Consider the following 20,500-nt stretch of genomic DNA (forward strand, 5'->3'; position numbering starts at 1 on the left):
GATAATTGAAAGGAAGAAATGTTCTGAGGAAGCAGGTGGTTTTCCCATTGCTACCAAATAATTTAGCATGGCACATAATATTTTGACAGCGCATATATGTGAGAGAGCGTGTGTGAGAGCCAGAACTTTTCCTCCAAGACAAAGGCTCTGTGAAACGTACAACCTGTAACAACATCAAAGGCTCCAAACCCTGAGGAGGTCGAGCCAGGACCGAAAATGTGATGCTAAGGATCCCATATAAAAGATCTTCCTAGTTATTTAACCAAATGGGGGAAATTAGATGTAATTTCCAATTTTGACTTCCCAGCCTCAACAAAACAAACTCAATGGAAATACTTGGCAGCTGAAATTGTTTTATTAATAAGGCACCGGGACGTTGCTTTTGATTCACATTGCCAGAAGTTGTAGGTTCCACACACTTTGAACAAGGCACTCTGTGTAACACCACCGAAATCTTCATCGCCTTTTCACACTCTTCTGCTCTGAAGCCAGGTATGAACCGTGAATTTCAGACATCAAGTGCAAAACAAGGTCAGCTGCACGCTGGTAATATTTTTTCAGAGTCAAAAGGTAATAGGAAAACCAGATCAGCTTGGGCTTACTAGGTGCAGACCTTTATTGTGAATATATTTACTAGCTTCAGATTACATTACTAGCTTAAATGGCATTTAGATTGAAGTCTCCGGGCCGTGCATTTCGGTTTTCATTACGCCAGAACATCGCGCACGCAGGCAGAGCTCACCTTTGTTCTAACCTCAGCAGGAAATTTTCTTCAAACACTGTTCCCTCCTACAAGTAGAATAAAGATTCATTAACATTAATATTCAGGTAGAGTTAATTACATTTTCCCTGTTGATTTCCTTAGTAAAACAAGCAAACGTTTTGCTTTCTGTTTTCAGAGAGAAAGATCACGGCTCAGACCAAGACCCAGTCCTCTTCGCTGCACCCAGTCCCCAAAACCCAGTTGCCACCTCCCATCTTATCCCATCACAATTCAATTCAGATTGTGCGCCCTTCAGGCTGGGGAACTTGTCCTTCTTCAAGGAGCTGCTCCAGAAAGCATGTCCCAGTAAGACCTGTAATAATTCCCTCGAGGCTGGCAATAAATATTGTGAAATTGCTGGAGAACACGTTCCCATGAGGAGAGGAAGGACATGGGGGAGAGAAAGGCTTCTGTACAGGCGCAGCCAGGGCTGCCTGGTCCCTCTCTCCTTCGGGAAAATCTGGCTGCAGATTTAAATCAGTAACAACTAAAATTGCAATTTCTATATTCTTCTGATTATCTTCTTTCTTTTTCTCTCTTTTTCTTTATTTCTCTCTTTATTTCTTTCTTTCTGCCTCTTTCCATTCCCTTTCACCAACATATTTAAACCCTGAAACGCAACTTTCCAGTGACATATAAATGTAAATTCACATTCTTGAGAATTTTCATACCAATTTGTGAGTGTGCCATGTGACATATAGCTCCGCTGCGTCACTTAATCTGTTTCTATACCATTAAAAGCACAAATCAAAAGTGCGATCTGGTGGGTTACAAAAGAACAGATCAAAACTAAAAGGCAATGTTTCTTTACCTGTTAGGGAAGAAAGGAAGGAAAAACAGCTCAGTTTTGAAAAAACCTGCTATAAGTTTGTAATTGTTCACTAGAAGAAACTGCATTGTGGCATAAATGTATGTGTTAAAACTCCTTATAGATATGAAATGCTTAAAGCTTCTGCCTGTTCTTAATTTATAATTTTTTTATGAGAATTGATCGCTTCTACAATACACAACTCCATCTGTTCAAACAAAAAAGTTACCATTAAATAAAAAGAAGGGCATTCAGAACTTCAAAAGTAAGGTTAGCAGCAATATTATGGATGCAAGGACACTACGCATGCAATTTAAAGTTCTCCATGTCACTCTCAGAAGACTGTAACATTTACTATGCATCCTCATTTTGCTGTTAAAAAAGAAATTAATCAAAAGGGTATTCACCTATTTGACAAAGCCAGGTGAAGGAATCATATCTTCCACCAGCTTGAATGATAAACACGAAGGCAAAGCGTTACAATCTCAAGAGACACAGCTAAAAGAAGCAAGAAAATTCTTTTCCACAGCACAACAGCTCTTCCTCCTCCTTCCAAAGTTCCCCTCCACACAGACACTTTATTTTGCCAGATCCTTTGCAGTGGGTGGGAAGCATAGTTTTTAAATTTTTCTTGCAATAGCATAGATTGAAGCACTAAAACATTGACCCAGTAAAGCAAAACAACCAAAAATCTTTGGATTTTGAGGATTTTGCTCAAAACAAAATACGAAAAAATCTGAAGTCGAGGCTGCTGCGTAGCAACAGGGGTGCACAGGTCCGCGCTGCCGGAACAAGTGCTCTTCTCCAGAAAAAAAATAAAACAACTTACCTGGCCTGGGTGTTAATTAAAACATAGGAGACCGAATCTCCACTGAAAGATATCATCATGCTCAGAAACTCCCCCGGCCCACCGTGCCAAAGTGCTGCGCTAGATATAAAAACTATCATTTCAGAAATTTATAAAAATAGAAGAGCAGAGATGAGGCTTAAGGGAGTACAGGGAAAAGACAGAAACGAAGGCTCACGGCAGAATAGGCACAATAACGGTTGTGAGGAGCAGCAAGGCCAACTGTACACAGGATAAAAAAGCAAATTACAGACCGCCTGCTAATGATGGATTTCTAGTTATTTGGGTTTAAACGCACCAGTTAGGCTGGGAGGATCAGAATCCAAACGAGTTAAATATTTTCCGGTGCCCACTGGCAAAATTAAAATTCAGATCCCGGTTCTGAATTGGGAGTGCAATTCCAAATATGCCCGCAAAAGGCTTTCCCATATTGCTGCCCAACTGCAACGTGCACGGATAGCTCGGGTCGATATAATCTCCTGGATCACCCTCATCTTCTCCACCACTCAACCCACCCTCCCAACCCCAAAACAAGCGGTTAAAAAATTCCACAGGCAAAACCCACCGACTTTGCTGCTTTTTGCTTGCAGAGGCATCAGCGCGTACACGTGCGTAGGTGGGGTTTAGCGCATGAAACGAGCCCGGGGCCGGTCCCTCCCGGGCCACCCGCACCCTCGCAGGGGCAAGCTGCTCCCCTTGCTCGGGGCCGGGGCGGGCAAACACCGTGCTCGGCGAAAGCAAGCGGGTCGCTAACGCATCGCTGGAAAACACTGCAAGCAGCACTCAAAAGTCATCCCGTTTGCAGGGGAACAGCTGAACACGCCCCAGCGCCAACACGCTGCAGTAAACTGGCACTGCGAGTCCTAGAAAAGATTCAGTTTTCTTTATCCATAAGAGGCGCTGGACCAAAGCGGCACACAAAATATCCTGGGCTCCTTGGCAGAGAGCTCTTCCCTTCCCAAACTTCTCTAATGACCACGAGGAGAAGTGCCAACGAGACCCCAGGGAAATAACAGCCAGCAAGGCGATGCTGACAGTACGCGAGGAATGCGTTTACAACCACACAAGAAGGAGCCAATTCGATAAGGCTTGTTGCAAAAACAATCACCGCAGTAATTCAACTTTCAATTCCCTTGCAATCCATGCTGACCTTTGCCACCACATCTTGCATATGGCTATGGCGTTTGGATTAAATAAGTGGCCCTGCTTGTTAAAGCAGCGCTGCCTACAGGTTAACATGTCAATTTAAACTCCACTTCATACGGCCCTAGTGGGGCTGAACGGCCTTTAGAAATTTATCATTGGTCTCAACTGAATTACGAGGCAAATTATTAAGCCGGAGTTATGAGCCCTGTTATTAGGCCAGAACAAAAGCGGTACGTATAACAATTCACGGAAAGGGGTCTGACATTACAGGGGACGGAAAATTAAACATGGGTCCCAGGGCAACTCCCTTGAGAGCGATACGGGCACGTTGCGCGTGGTCCGCGCTGGGATCAGCATCACACTTCATGACACTCTCCTTCGCAAGCACTCTTTCGAATATTTCCCAGAGTCATCAGGCTAGCTTTTTCCCCTCCTTCTCCGTTTACAGAAGATAAAATCAACAGAATCAGGATCCTAAAGAGCCTCAGCAGAATGTGGGTGAAAACAACAATAAAACCGCTTGCTCTCTCTTAGCAACCCGACCAGACGCGCGCGATGCCGCTCCCGGCTCCTCCAGGACACGTGTGCCGGTACCATTCCTAAAGATTCAAGAAAAGGTGATGAGTCAGTTCCTCTATCTTGATCAAATTCGCCTGGAACTGCAACAGCAGCAAAATGCAGTTTTATCTCCAAGAGGGGGAGAGAAATAGAGGGCACGGATTAGACACAAAGGACAGAAACAGCACATTCCAAAACCTGAGATTCTCATTAAGCCAGGAGGAAAGAAAACCGGTGACAAATGTGCTATGCTGTGAAGCAGATAATGGAAAAGGTAAAGAAAACGTACATTATGCGCAGGACATTGTAATTTTTTTACAGCGTGAAGTCTGCACTGTTTCCATAAAAGAAAAAAAAAAAAAAAAAGAAAAAGAAAAATCCTAATGAGTGCCTGAGCACTGCTTTATTCGCAAGGCGCAGGGAGAAGGCTGCCTCGTGAGCACGTACTCCGGGCTCTGCGACTTCAAACTATATAAAATACAATGGGAATGGGAAAGAAAAGCGGATTAGACCGTGAAATATAAGTATGACACTATTATACAATATTATGATACTTCATAGTGTAAAAAGAATAAAAAGTGGAATCACTGGGTTGTGAAAGTTCTTTCCTCAGACAAATACGGAGTATAGCATTACCTGATCAAGGGGAGAGAAAAGCTCTTGGTTCAATAGTTTTTCTAATTTACTCCATTCCTTAGAATATACTGGGAAGCTGAAAACCTCTAACTGAAATTTATAGAGGCAGAGGAGAGTCTCGGTGAGATAAAACACGCTGTCGGTGGTCCCCCAGCCAGGGCATCGCCCCCCAGGACACCCCCCGGCAGCGGGGCGGCGAGCGGCGTGCTGAGCCCCCACCCGCACCCACGGCCACACGCGGGATCTGGGGAGAGGCGGGGCTTTCTAAAACCTTGGTTTAAAAGAGAGACGGGAGACGCTATGCTATGCCTTGCTGAAAGTCATCACCGCCACGGAGCAAGGATCTGAGCTTGGCACGCAGACTGGGGAAAAGGTGCGCTGGGCTGAACAAAAAGAAGATGAATTGCAATACACCACCTAAGACATAAAGTGGCCATGTGAATCCTACAAAATGTTTGCCAAATAGCCTTGTCCATAAAAAAAAAAATCATAATCACAGCAATGTTTTAAGATGTTCAAGGCCCTGGGAGCCACCTCGAATTAGCCAGTCTGAAAATAAAAGCCTTCTTTTAGCCTGAAGCATTTTTAAATGACTCTGGTTTATCTTGATTATTTTTTTCCCCTCGATGTTCACCCCTCCTTTTTTAAAGGCACCTCAGAAATGGTTACCAAGAAGTTAGAAATATATTTCATACCCACATGAGTGTCTTACTGCGGTGAAAGGGATGCAGAGGTGCCATCACCCGCTGCTGGGCAGAGCTTCAGGGATGCTGTGGGACTCTTCCCCCCATGGCACCTGCTGCAGAACGGGGCATAAAGCCTTGCCTCTGCTGCATATAGATCACTTGTTTCTGCAATCAACGGGAGAGGTTCTGGAGGGCCTGAACCTAAACTTGAAAATTGTACCCATACATCTACATGAAACTAAAAAAAAAAAAACCAAACAAAAAAGATCTAATGCATTTTTACCTCTACAAACAACTATTTCTCTGCAACGGTTCCTTCAAAGGCAACGCGAGAGCTATTCCATCTCCTGAGTGGCAAGAGGGATCCAGAAAGGCACGTTAATGCCGACACAGTTGCATACAGAGTACGGCGATTAGAGTGCTTTAGCTATGTCAGTATAATCAAAGAAAAGACTTTTAATGTAACCAGGACTTGATTTTTACCATGGCCAGATTTAAATAGGAAATAAAAACGGATAATGGATCAACAGCACAAAACCAATTAGCAAAATTATTATGTTAGGTCATTGCTACACTGAAGTGAACTGTCTGCTCAAAACCCAGGGGATTCTCTGACGCTGCGGGTTATTTCATCCAGCGAAGAGTATTGCAGATTTAAAGACTGAAGTCTTACCTTGCAGCCAGACCCACGAGTGCTCCTACAGCAGCCAGGCCTCCAAAACCCCTCTGGACTTCAAGTATGGGGCAAGAAAGGCTTTGGGGAGCCAACAAAGAACGTGTATCGAAAATGAAATTTGTATTACAAACATTACAGAAAGAGATAAGAGGTTAAAGTTATTTGTATATCCACTCACCTGAATAAAAGCCAATTTAAATAAATAAAATATTTTGCTTTCTAGCAGCTTGTAAAATTTATTTGAAGCTCCCAGTTAAAACAAAACAAACTCTTAATGGGCAGTAAAAGACTGGAATACTTTAAACGGAAGCGATCTAAACAAGATAAATCGAAAGCATGAGGGAATGGCACAGCAGCTCGTTAGGAACGGTTCACAGAACAATCTTATCAGTGGCAAGTTTTTCCCCCTATGTTTTAAGAAAGAATTCATTTAATAGGAAAAGTAATTCAGAACGTTGACTAAGTTAAGCCTGGAGACCTTCAGCAGGGATGTAACAAACTTGTCGGGCGTTTGATTTCCAACTTATGCCCCAGACAAGTCTGAAAAGAACACAACTTTGATCCCCATTAAAAATATACCCTTGCGATTATTTTCCTCGGGCGACCTGTGCGCGCCCAGGGCGGCCTCGCCACCACGCGCCGGCACCTTCCGCCGATGCCGCAGCGGCGCTGCCTCCCGCCTCGCAGGGGAGGTTTGGGGCAGCTAGCCCGGCCGGCAGCCGCTGCCGAGCCTGCGGGGTACGCTGGTGTCTGTCAGAGCTCGCAGCAGCTCCCGCGGCCGTCGGATCGAGGGTTACACGTCGCCAAAGCGGGCGGCGGCGTGCGAAATCGCAGAGTTCGGTCGTCTCCCGAAACAGCCTTAGCCCGGCTTTCAGCCCTCCCCTGTGCTGCTGCTGTAGGCTTGCGGTGGGAAAATAACACGGTGAGCCTCTCCCGAGAAAACGGCGACCCGAGAATTAACATCTTCGCTGATATTTCCACCGTTTTCCACCAGAAAGGGCTCGATTTGTTTTGTTTACTTTGAATAAATTGTGGAATTTTGCAATATGTCATTTTTGGACACCGAAACGTTCTTTTAATAATCTACCATCTAATTTTTTTTGGAGCCGAAATACCTGCACTCTCTTTAAATTGAAAACTGAAACATTTCATTTTCTTTTTTGAATATGGGCTTTTGCAGTAGTGATGGGAAAGATTCCAAAGCATTTGTCACTTGGGTTTTCATTTAGATAAGCTGGCTGTGGCCAGAGAGGTTATTTAAGCTTATCCCCACCATCACAACGTCCCGGCTCTACGGGCCAAGTCTGGGACTCCTCATAAGGAGATCGTTTCTTACGGAGCATCTGCAAGTCTAAATCCTGTGCCTGCTGGGGCATGGGAAGTCGGGGAAAACTAACTGCTGTGTCACAACCTTCAAACACGCAGTGGTTCCATGACCATTAACAAGTTCCTCCAGAGCATTAATCACAACAGATATCGAGGCACTTTGTGTATCGCTATCCCACAAAACACACCAGGAAACCAAAGCAGGCTTCACAAAGTCCTAAGGACTAACAAATTCAAAATTAAACATGCCAACCAACAAACCTAAACTAAACAAAGCCTGCCAACAATAGTTGCATATATTTGAATCCGCAAGTAAAAATCTTTTAAGTAAAAGTATAACACGATTTTTCTTTGGCTTTATATGCAGGGAAAGGGAACAACCACAGGGCAACTGGGTTAAACCCACTTGTTCTACACGAGAGCTATAAAAACCAGAGCAGAGTCCATAGAAGTGGCTTTGCATCAGTCACTTGTTTTCCATTGAGTTTAGAGTTGCAGTGTCTGACCGTGCATGCTGGATATACCCAGGAAGCGCTGAGAACATTCAAAGTCCACTGACTCCATGGGAGGCTGACACCGCTCAACAACCCAGGTAAAGTGGCCATAAAAGCACTTATTTTCAGCTGGGAGTTTGGCACAGTCAAACCAGATGCCTCCTCCTGCACCCCCGCCAGGCAGCTCTCACCGGACAAGGACCATCTCCATCTCTGTGATGGGTGTTAGAAACCCCCCAGGCACCGTGGCCCCGTCATTCCAGGAGAGGCGAGCATGGGCACCGCTTCTCTTCAAAGCAGCTTGAGGCCGCGACGTTGAAATGCTGGTTTCCATTTATAAAATCGCCGGTAGCTGCTGCTTTCGGAAGCGCGCAGAGCTGTCGGATTCCTGCAAAAGCAATCGGAGGGCTTCAGCTAAGCTCCACGGGAGAGGCGTACCTGCCTCGAACACGAGTCCTCTTCGGCAGCGTGATGGAGCTGGTAGTGGAGGCACGTGTCAGACCCTACGCTGTGACCGCTGGGCCACGGTGATGGTACCAACGCGTGAGAGGCAAAGCCTACAAATTTACTGCAAGACTGTCCAGTTCCCTGTAAGACTATTACAAATATCAAACCAATAATACTTAAAATTGGACAAAGACTTCTGTTCCTAGCTACTGAGGCAGGTACTGGTAAATAGCTTTTACACAACCAGCGTTCAGCGGTGACTGGATGTGCTCACAGTGAAGCCCAACAGACTATTCCATGAAATTCAGCGGGAGTGGGTCACTGGATCTAAAACCTGCCGTGAATTAGGGACGTAGCCCTGCAAGGGCCCCTACTGCGCCTGGGGGAGCAACACTGGCGTCTGGATCTGACGATGAACCAAAGGGCTGAAGGGCCCAGGATTAGCTCCCAGTTAAGTGATCTGGGCTGAATCTCTAGCAGTAACCCTGACCCTCATCGAGGGGCATTCGAGGCGTGTATTAGCCCTGCCGCTACCTGTAATTAGTCCTGTAAGGGGACCTCGCTGCCCAGACAGACAACTGCAGCAGCCTGGCTTTGCAGGTTCTTAAAATGGCTGAACACTGTTTTCAGAAGCTCTGGTAAATTTTAGAAAACACTTTCAGTTCTCTGGCATGCTTTAACATGGCAGAGGATGTAGCAGAATTACAAGCTGTGATTCAGAATCGTTAAAAGATTCAAAAAGAAGAATCAACTTATTTAAAGCCTTCAATATGGCTTTGCTTTGATAAGGCCAATAAACAAACACTGCCCCAAGAAATATGGCACAATGCAACCAACATTCTGTCACTGAGATGCACAAAGGCACGTTATATTCTTCTGTCATAATAGTTATTAATCCCATTTTAATCCAAAATTACTTTAACAATAGTATTTCCCCATCCTCTTTCCTTAAGTGGATGCTGCTACAATTAACAAACATACCAGAATTTGATCCAGAATTAATTAAAGAAAAAATTATAGGAAACGGTATAATTCAATCACTGCACTTTATGACAACCCATAAAGGAGCCAAAATCTGTAGCTGTATTAGCATTAAAAAGAAAAACGATACACTTATTACACTGATTTTCCATTTAACACTTACTTCAGGAATTCACCAGGCTCTTAAATACCGGCCGTATGTCTGCCATCACAGTAACTTATGCAAGGGAAATGCTTCATTTGATTCTCTGATATAAAAGATTATGCTAGTAAATTTTGTTACAGGACAGTATTCAACCCTGGTTTGCAAGGACAGAGCAAGTTACAATGAAGAGGTGAAAGATAAGAAGAAAATGAAAAACCCCTGAAGATCCAGAGTTTCTTCTTTCTTTATAAGCGGCTAATGGATGCGCTGTTGTTGGCAACCTATGTCACGCCTCCCCTTTCCCAGGATATGGAATGTGGTACAGCTCCTTCTCAGGGACACACGGAGGGCAAACGGGCTCAAATTATAGGGAAGAAAGGCGTGACAGCTTTCTGCGCAGGGTTTTCATTAGGAGATTATAAAACGCTTTAAAGAAATAACATCATTACTTGTTGCTCTCCTCCCACCCCCACTTGTGCTCAGCGGTGGATGCAACTTCGACACTTTTTTGCCCACTGCCAGAGGAATTTGGTGTTGCTGTGTGTGTCGATCACTGAGAAATTAAAATGGTAGCGACCCTTGTCAGAACTAAATAATTCTGGCAGCAATTATATCTGCTTCGTAGCTGCTAGGCTTCAGGTATGTCCTTGTCCTTTCTGGATCCATGTGACCCGACACCCAAGTTTTCCAGAGGAAACGCGTTTGAGTGACATTGAGATGGCATGGGAGCACAGGGCAGCATCCAGCGGGACCCACCAGTGCCTATTTGCCATTAGAACAGCTCAAATCTGTTAAAGGTGCTCAAGGTAAGGCAAGGACAGAAGGGTTAGGCCAGCTGGGGAGGACTACCTGCCTAATGAAAAGGTATCTGGCAATATTCCTTTCCTATGGCATGCATACCGTAGGCCTGAACAGTCCCACCCCTGTCCCAGGTATCACCATCTTTCCAGTGTCTTTGGAAATGCCTCGTTTCAAAAAAAAAAAACCCCAACAACTTAGACATGGCAAAATTTTGTTTCAGACACAGAAATAGCTACAAAAGATAGGAGTTTGTTCGACTGGTTATTCAGCTGGATGCGCGCAAATAAACTGTAACGAATCACTAAAAGCATAAGTGCCTTTTCAGTTTGTTTTTGCCAACTTCTCATGACACTAATCAAAACCCAGCTCTGAAGGACAAGATGAATGCCCGTTCATTAGTTCACAGGATGACCTCTGGGGCAGTCACGACCTCTCTACACATAGTTTTATCCACCCCAAATTGCACAGAATTATTCTTAGCCACAACTCACTGTGCAGTTTGCACTTTGCAAAGCACAACAGGTACATATTTGTGTCGTATAGCTCTCATCACAGGATTAACGGTGGGCACTTAATCAGCTGCCGGAGTGTCAATGCGGTGAGGGAGAATCCCGCTCCGTCCATTCAGGAATCATTTTAAATGAAAATTGTGCCAAAAAAAATTAAACAAAAATTAAAGCACCACTGACAGCACTACGGAGCTGAGATGGAAGCGGGCTCAGTGTCATTTCCAGGCATACGTGTTCACAGCACTAAGTAGGAAAATAGCAAATATTAAGGAACTACAAGCACCTGGTACATTAACAGTTCATCAAAAATCAATTATTCCATAACCACTGCTTAATATAGTCTAGTTTAACTTTTGTGATAATTTCAGCCACTCGAATAACTCAGTAAACAATTGAGAAGAACCATGAGAAAAAGAGTTGTCTACAAGCATATAGCCAAAGCTGTCTGAAGATTTGAAATTGAGACCTCTGGTAAGTACGGAGCCATCCAGACACCTGGAACTTTTACAGCCCCGATGCATAGCATGCTGTGAAAATATATTAATCCTTGTTAGAGTGGAAAACTTTCTCTGGGTGCCCGTTTTTTGTTACCTTGCATTTCCACCCCTGGTTCCCCCCGTCCCTTCATTCCAAATAAAGCACAAAATTTGCGACCTTGTAATGCTAAAATCCATTACCAAATATGCTTCACTAAGCAAAATTCAATGCTCAAAGGTGGAAGGTAAAAGTAAATATACAGTCCCCTAGCCGGAAAGAAACTTGGTGAGGCATACAATAAACACATAATAAATCCCAAAGCTGTTTGACAAGCTAGAAGAAAGTAAGTTAATGTTGTGTAAAAGGTACACATTTATTCCTGGATTATCATCAGTCTTCTGGATCATGGCACAAAGATTACAGAGAATAAATAGACGTAATTTGGGTAGGCATTTTGCATTTCACTGCGTTTCTCACAGCCTGGTTTATCCTGCTCCTTGCTGTTTGGCTAGTTACCAGTGGGCAGCTGGTGAGTCTCGATGCAGCCTGTGGCTAACGTAGGTAAAGCAATGCGCTTCACGACTGATGATAGAGTACTACCATTTCCTCTAAAGAACATGGAGTTTCTGAGGAATTGGAAGAAATTAAATTTCTTAAGTGTAATTTGATTTTCCTTTTTGCATGTAAAAACACCTACTGGTAAGGCCCTTCTTAGAAAGAAATAAATTTAGAAATGTTTGACACAGATCATGCTGATTTATCTGGCCATTTGTTAGAAATCCTTTATTATTATTTTAATATGAAAGGAACGTTTTTTATTTATAGGGCTTTATTGCCAATTTCTCACTTTAGGAAATCACAGATTTTGGAAGTTAAATTCCCAGTGCCCGCAGCTGAGGGCTTGTTCTGCTTTGCAATGTATTTTGTAGAGATTTTTGGCTTCAAACCAAACTATACACATCAACATTTACATAAATGTTATGTATTACCCACTAAATCAGTGAAAACCCATCTTCAATAGGTTAGGGATAAGCTCTTTTGACCAAAAAAAAAAACAACCAAAAACTTCAAAATACTGCACATTTATATTTTATCCAGTGCATTTACAACAGGGTCATTCGTTATTCATACAGTGCCCATTATCAAGGAGGTTTCAGCCAGGACTGACTCTCCACACGGTAGTTGTCAGAGAAACACAAACAAAAGCACGGAGTTATAGCCCCCAAAAGTCTCCGCCCTATGAAGCGACGGAGCTACCAAGGGCAGCGAAGCCAGCACGGGTGCAAAGTCTCAGAGGAGACTCTCCCTGCTCCCGCGCTTTGTCGTTGCCTGGAAGACGGGTACGTTTCTCGGTAGACCTTTCAGCTCATAAAGCTGGAAGAGGAGGTGGCACGGTCAATACGTACTCGCTGCTGCTCTCGTTGTACGCCTGGATGCATCCCCAAAGCGGCTGCGGATGAGGCTTCTGGACTTCCAGTTGCATGGGAGACATCCGTTTCGTTTTGCCAAGTCGGCTTCGTTCTGCGAACGCACTTGGCAGGGGAGACAGGAAGATTTCTGTGAAAACAGAGTGGCCGTCAAAAGTTATAATTAAAAGAAATCTCCCCTAAAATCTTGTTGCTTAAGTACAGGACCCAGCAGAGCAGTTGTCAATACTTTATCTTAATTTGTTATTGCTGACCTTTCTGTAAGTCTCTAGTGGCGTTGGTTTGCTCTGGTACTTTCTGAGTTATGCAAGGTTGTCAATAGTATATGGAAATAACTCCTGTAGCCACATAGGATAAATTCTTAGAATTCCTGCTAAAGAAACGGCCTTCACATGAGAGCAGGTTTGCAAGAAGAGACTGCTTTTCCCAAAAAGATACAAGGTACAAGGAAAATCCACTTCCCTTCACACCCAGCGGGGCTGAATTCTTACTTTTCAGCTCTGCTATGGCTGCTCTTACAGACCACGAGCTCATCGTGCAGCCTTTTACCTGGGGACTAAGCCTTCATCAGCAAGAACATTAGCTTAAAGACTATGTCCCTGGCTGGAAAGTGTGGCAGGATAAGGACCAGGTGGTGACACTGAACACAGAAAAATGGAATAAAACACAGAGAACAGAATATGTAACATATCTTCAGGGTATTTGCAGCCCACAAGGGATTGAAGTACTGGAGCCCTGTAAAAATCTAACTCCAACAACATCACTACTAGAGTCAAAGCCAGGAAGAGATTTCCATTTCTAAAGATGAAAATAAGGCTTAAAGTATAGGAAGGTCTTTATTGTGATTCACACTTATTTTATTATAGACATAACTGCAAAGAACTTGGGATAACTAAAAATAGTCTTTAGTCAACGTGAGGACAACAGTGAATTTAGAGCATGATGAATGGTGATGCGAACCGAGCTCCATGCTCAGATACAGAGGTGACAACATAACCATTATTATGAGGTCACTCCCAATGTATCTGTACCTTGGAAGGATTTTTAAGGTTGGACATTTTCCAAAGTAACCTGCCATCACTCTGAAGCTAGTAAAATTGAATTTGTCTCCAAGAATTAATGTAGAGGCAAATTTTCAACAGTACAGACAACATTTATTTCTCCTTTCTCCTCCCAACTTACCCAAGTTTTTTTCACTTTAATATTGTTATTGGTGCATATTAAAAGTGGAGAACTCTTCAGGCCAGACTTCCATTTTAATTAAAATGTGGCAGTAACAGCTGTTTGTCATTGAGCTGGCGTTCATTTGGTGAATCAGTGTGTTCTACATAGCAAGAACAAGCTACATTTAAATATGACTCATCCCTAGTATATTGACTTTGTCTGCAGCACTGTAAATACCCAAGCACTCAGGTTATGACTGACAACATAAAACACCGAGACTATGTGACAACTGACTCATGTCTTTGAGCATCTGCCTCGGACAAGGGGTGCAGTGCCAAGGAACAGTTTATGAAGCCAGGCTAGTAATGGGCTGTGATGAGGTCTTCACAGTTTGGGATAAGGCAGCATGGTGGCTTTTGCAGAGCAAGGTAAAAAAGCGTTATGCAGGGAGCTTTCACAGCATGCAAGACCTCTTCTGTGCAAGCACTAAATTGCCCTCAATTTGGTCAACCGTTCCCAAATGAACCTCTTTAGTAAAAGCCAGAGACTGCAGCTGGAGGCAAAGAGTGATCTGTGTCATCCGCATCACCCAGAAAGAATGCTACAGCAAGCCACTGATGTCCCACCATACTCCCAACGGCACTGGAGGAGGTTGACCCTAAGCCAGAGGATCCAATTACAGTAACATGTGCAAGGAATAGACTCAGTGAACCCATATTCAGATAAAAGAAGGAAGCACATCGTTCACAGCCTGACGGTTAATAGGGAAGTGTCGTGGTTTAGCCCCAGTCAGCAGCTAAGCACCACACGGCCACTCACCCACTGCCCGCCTCAGTGGGGTGGGGGAGAGAATCGGAACAGCAAGAGTAAGAAAACTCGTGGGTTGAGATAAGAACAGTATAACAACAACATCATCATCATCATGAAAAGGAAAACAATGAGACAGAGGGAGGCAAAACCCAGGAAAAATATCCCAAGTGATTCAACCACTCACCAGCAGATGCCAACGACCCCTGAGCTGCGATTGCTGCCCCCAACCAACTCCCCCCAGTTTATATACTGGGCATGACATCACATGGTATGGAATATCCCTCTGGCCAGTTGGGGTCAGCTGTCCCGGCTGTGCCCCCTCCCCTCCCGCCTTCTTGTGCCCCCGGCAGAGCACGGGGAGCTGGAAAGTCCTTGCCTTAGCGTAGGCACTGCTCAGCAACAACTAAACCATCAGTGTGTCGTCAACATTATTCTCACGCCAAACCCAAACCCCAGCACTGTACCAGCTGCTGGGAGGAAAGTTAACTCCATCCCAGCCAAAACCAGGACAGGAAGGAACATGGGAGGATGACCTCCCATGTCACTTGCAATGTTTATACTGAAAATTGGCATATGGATAAGAACTTGGGGGAGAAATTGTAGCTTCAGAACATCACAGGTCAGTCTACACTGTTTTTTTTTCTTTTAAAAATATTTAGCACTTCTGAACAACTTTCTACCATGAAGTTCCACTTGGATTTGAAAGGTGGCCAGCCCTGCTCCCTCCTTCCTCTAGGAAGGGTGGACTTAAGACAGGATAGATGAAGTGACTTACCAAGGGTTGCATGGCAAGGTCAATAGTTAAGGTACAAACAGTAAAGGTTCCCTGTCAAATGAGTGAACAAATGGTAAGCTAATAGAATGCAACGTTGAAAGTGCACTTTTATTCTTTAAATCCATTTGAAGTAATTACATCCTGACAATAAGCGGGTGTTCTAGCCTAGCTTTTGCCAGAACCTAGGGAGAAAACATGACCACAAAAGTATTAAAACTTCCCTGAGACTAATTCCTGGCTTTTCCTCCATGTTCGAAACCACCTCTCTCTTACGGAAGGTCTCTCTGTTCATCTAAATCACAGCAATTACATTTTATTCTTTGATATATTTTTCTGCTTTTATTTTCTTTTCCAAGTCATTATCTTTAACCCACTCTTTTAAAAAACCTCAGGTCTGGTTCACATCATAAGTAGCTAATAGAAGGTTACTTTTTTATGCCTTCATTTACTATTTATTTCTATTGTAATGACGTGTCCACGTGTCTATTTTTTGCAAGATGGCAAGTCACTGGAAAAAAAAAAAGCTGCAAATGCAAGACTGACTGACTTAAGAGGGCAGAAAATATCCTCTTTTCATCGCTTTTAATTAAACATCTCGCAAATTAGAAGCGGAGGTCTAGCTACTGCACCTCATGGACCAACTCAGGGACTTAAACCTTTGCCTGCAACCCCAAAGCCCCAAAGAAATATATAAATTTAAACAAAATATGACAATGTTTCACCCGACAGGAGTCGGTAGCCTTTACAGGGAGAAACAAATGCATTTATTTCTGTTGCCTTCCCCCTTGGCCTTTGAAGGCAGGGTTCTCACATATGACTCCTCTGGAGAGCGACTGAACTGTGAAAATAGTTATTTTTTTCCCAGCCTTCTCCTGCCCCCTCTTTTTGAAAATGGCCTCCCTTAAAACAAAGCCTTTCAGCAAAAATTCAAAGGAAGAGGCAAGGGAGGAGGTTGTGTTTAAATCTTTTGTGAAAGACAGATATTTTGAAGTATTGATTTTTGATATTTTGGTCCTTCTTCCCAGGCTTTTTGTCATGAACCTCAAACAGAATAGCTGTCCCTTTTGCTCCCGTTAACTGTAGTCTGGACAAATTTCTGTCATCTTCTAAAAGCTGAAGAGTGAGAAGGTAAAAATATCAAAATAAAAATTTACCTCAGAAACTTGTGTCCTGGATTTGTAAATAATGCTATAGATAGCCAACTCTTACTGAGAGTTGCAAGAGTATATATAAGAATATGCATAATATATTACGGTATGGAGAATTATTTCAATTTATTAAATAAGTGTTAAATTCATCAGGAAAAAAAAAAACAAGCGATATTTTCTTCCAAGGGGTATTTCCTGAAGGAAAAATGTCTAAAACAAAAATAATTTTGAAATATTTTCACTGATTGGGCCTGCAATCCTTCTGGTTTTTTCCCCCCCTCCAGCTTCCCTTTCTATTTCTTTCCTGGCCTGCATAACTACGGACCTACGCGGGTGGACGCAAAAGCCATAGCAAGCGCTGGAGGTACAGTATAAGGTGGCTGGACACAGGCTGTTCTTCCCACAGCCCTTCCTCTGCTCGGGGGCGGGAGGGACCCCGGCGGGCTGTTCAAAGGAACCAAAAAGCACTTTGCCGTGAGCACTGTGTTACAAAGGGGGCGAGCACCCGAGCTAATTATCATACAGTTTAATGAGGAAAACCCCATCCACTTCATCAGAGGGCTTCGCTCTCTGCTAGACCCTCCTTCACACACAAATAGGCTAAAAGGGTGAAATTGCTGCTGTTCTGCACTAACTTACAGAAAGCTAAAGGCTGGTTTTTGACTAATAGAAAACTTAAAATCTTTCATTTAAGTGTCTGAGCATTATTATAAAGCGCTCAGTCCTGAAAGCGAGCTTTCTTAGTCACAATGCGGTCCTATATGTGTATTTTCAAAGGCACTTTGGATTAATAATACTGGTAATGGGGTGATAAATTAACACCTTTCTTGTGAACAATGGAAATCGCCTTCTGAAGGAAAGATATTTCTCTTTTATGATGAGGAAACCGAGAAGCAAACTCTTTCTTGTAGTTCCCACCAAGCAGCACGGAGAGCGGTGACACTGCCCATGGCAGCGGAGTGCATACAGCTACGGGTCTCTAAATTCATTCCATGTCTCACAAGTTTTTAGCCTGTGGGGTTTGGGTTTCGTAGCATTAACATTTTCTGAAACGATTAAAAAAAACTGTGCAACTACCCGCGAGTTAACACCTCCCCGAAGCCAATCAAGCATGCGCCCATCTTTGCCAACGCCAGCCCCTCAGGAGGGAAAGCCTACAAACCTTTGCATCATCCTTTTTACACCTACAGTAAAATATTGCAAGGTAAAGACACAGCGGAGATTGCGGGAAGGTCAGAACCCTGCAACTTTTGATTTTCTGTGCTGTAAACTTCCACCATTGCCTTTCTACTTCGGCAATTTAGTTTTGCTGGTAAAGGCTCTCTGTTGCTTCCAAGGCTAAATACAGAATGAACAAAAACCACATCAGAATATCGGCATAGAAACTGCAGCGTGTCCATCTGGCTGCCAGCGCTACAAGCTGCCTTGCACCAGTTCATCAAAGGGATGCTGCTGTACGGTCAGCAATTGCTCGAAAAGCTGGCAGGACACACGCAAGTACCTTGAATCTATCCGAATTCACACAAATGAGGGTAGCTGGTATAAAACACTAGATTGATGAAAGTAATGCAGGACTGGACTTCAGAGTGGAGTCGTGATTTCACCATGGAAATAGCCGAGAGCTGAGCTGGTGATGTTCTTCAAAGTGCAGTGCCCAGAGGATGCGTTACTCCCTCAAATGAAGCACCGATTTGGAGACTCACACAGCCTGAAGAAGAGCAAGGCAATTCTAGAAACTCAGTTTAAACAAGCTCAAATCTGTCCTGCGTACAGTGCCAATTTCTACTTATACATTCATATTTTGCACAAAGGCAAATACGAGCAAAATCTGGCCCCCAAACTGCCAACAGTTCTTTGAATACTAATGTAGGCTTTTAAAATATCCAAGTGTACATAAAAGCACAGCTCAGATTTGAAAAACAACCAGAACTGGCTTTAAAATGCCTGCACGCTCTTTTCTAGACCTCCACCAGGCAGATCACAGGTCCTTCACACGGCCAGTGCTCCATCGCTAGAGCAATCACGCGGTTTTACCAGGGCTGGCGCCAGGACTCACCCTTAGCTGCGCATTCTTGCACGGCACGAGGCACGGCGTCCTTGATCCAGAAGCTGCCCAGATGGCAGCAGCCTCTCCTTCCCCCCGGGATGCGGTACCTGGCTTCCGGAGAAGTTTGGCGAATTGGTTTGTTGCCATACCATGGAACAGGCTTTTTTTGAGTTTTTACAGGATGACTAACAGAGCCAAAAATATTCAGTAACATATTTTCAGGGTTGGAGCCACCAAACGGAGACACCGATGGCCGGCCAGCAGAAGCGGTGCAGATGGTATGATCAGCACAGATGCCTGCCAGCTTCAGCTAAGCGCGCGGCGCTGCTTTGGCGACGCCGCCTGCGGCAGTGAGAGCAAGTCATCACAGCTGTAGCGACAGCCGAGACTAAAATCACACCAGAATTCCTACACCATGGCACAAACCGTCTAATATTGACTCTCGTACAATAATCGGCCTTAGGGATAGAATAGGGCTATACACCCTGAACACCATTAGCTGCGCCCCCTGAGCACCTGCTCGCACAGGCACCGTTCGGAAGCGTAGGCAGGATGTAAATAGCCCAGCCAGACACAGGAAAGCTACAAGCGGTGAGACCTTTTCGACCGGCGTCACTGGCGGCATCTCAAGCAGACTCGGAGCTGTTTGATCACTCGCTTATGGAAACCAGCCTCGCTCCTGGACACCTGGCCCGTCCCACAATTTGTTTTACAGCAGGTATATGATTTTTGCATTCCATAGGTGGCACGCAGAAGCCAAAGAACGATAAAATATTTTCCCTAGCCAAAATATATACAGTGCCATTCACAGCAAAATGGTTTAAAGTTCTATCAGAAGTTTGATGGGCCAGCCTCGTTTTTCAGAGGCGACTGCTTTGAAGGAAAAACTTGTTTTACAAACTTCTAATTTTTTTTTTTTTTTTTTTTTTGTTATGTACAGGTCTTATCCCATAGCACTTCATATCAGCAGTTATTTTAATTAAGCTTCCCAAAAACGCATTTCAGGATTTTCATTTGATTCAGTTCTTTTACTGAAACAGCGCCAGCTCACGCTTTTAAAAAATTTATGAGCACCTCTTTGAGATTTGCAAACTAGGCATAAGCTGTGCAGATACCTTAGGATTGTTCAGTCTTAACACAAATACTTAAAAAAATTCATTAGCTTATTACAGCAATTAAAATTTCCAGGAATTTTTTTTTATACAGGATAGCAACCTGTATGGCAATTAAGCAGCAATTAATTACTTTAAAATATATTCACTTAATCACTTGACAATGGGATGACTACTTTGAATTTTAAAGACTGCTTTGAAGTATTGATGGCAGCTCCAGCAAACCCTGTCAAATAGGTCCTGTGATACAGAATCCCAGACTGGTGGGGGTCGGAAGGGCCCTCTGGAGCTCACCCCGTCCCACCCCCTGCCTGAGCAGGCACCCCCAGAGCAGGGGCACAGGGCCGCGTCCAGGCGGGGGGTGAATGTCTCCAGGGAAGGGACCCCACAGCCTCTCTGGGCAGCCTGTGCCCCTGCTCTGGCACCCGCACAGGGAAGGGGTTTGTCCTCATGTTCAGGGGGAGCTTCCCGTGTTCCAGCTTGTGCCCGTGGCCCCTTGGCCTGGCGTTGGGCACCGCTGAAAAGAGCCCGGCCCCATCCCCCTGACACCCACCCTTCAGGTATTTATAGGCATTGATGAGATCCCCCCTCAGCCTTCTCTTCTCCAGGCTGAACAGACCCAGGTCTCTCAGCCTTTCCTCACAAGGGAGATGCTCCAGCCCCTGATCCCCTTGGCAGCTCTGCGCTGGCCTTGCTCCAGCAGCTCCCTGCCCTTCT

General features: G+C 44.3%; 1 long non-coding RNA gene across 1 annotated transcript; it reads right to left on the reverse strand.

Annotated features, from left to right (window-relative positions):
• Nucleotides 1-5,918: 5,918 nt before the first annotated feature.
• Nucleotides 5,919-20,217, reverse strand: LOC135313784 (uncharacterized). Its single transcript, XR_010373277.1, has 4 exons — nucleotides 18,681-20,217; nucleotides 18,126-18,332; nucleotides 12,707-12,857; nucleotides 5,919-8,328 (listed from the first exon to the last, which is right to left on the reverse strand). It is a non-coding gene; the product is annotated as an uncharacterized LOC135313784 (long non-coding RNA).
• Nucleotides 20,218-20,500: the final 283 nt, after the last annotated feature.

This window comes from Phalacrocorax carbo, chromosome 6 (genome assembly GCF_963921805.1).
Source record: "Phalacrocorax carbo chromosome 6, bPhaCar2.1, whole genome shotgun sequence".
Lineage (NCBI taxonomy): Eukaryota > Metazoa > Chordata > Aves > Suliformes > Phalacrocoracidae > Phalacrocorax > Phalacrocorax carbo.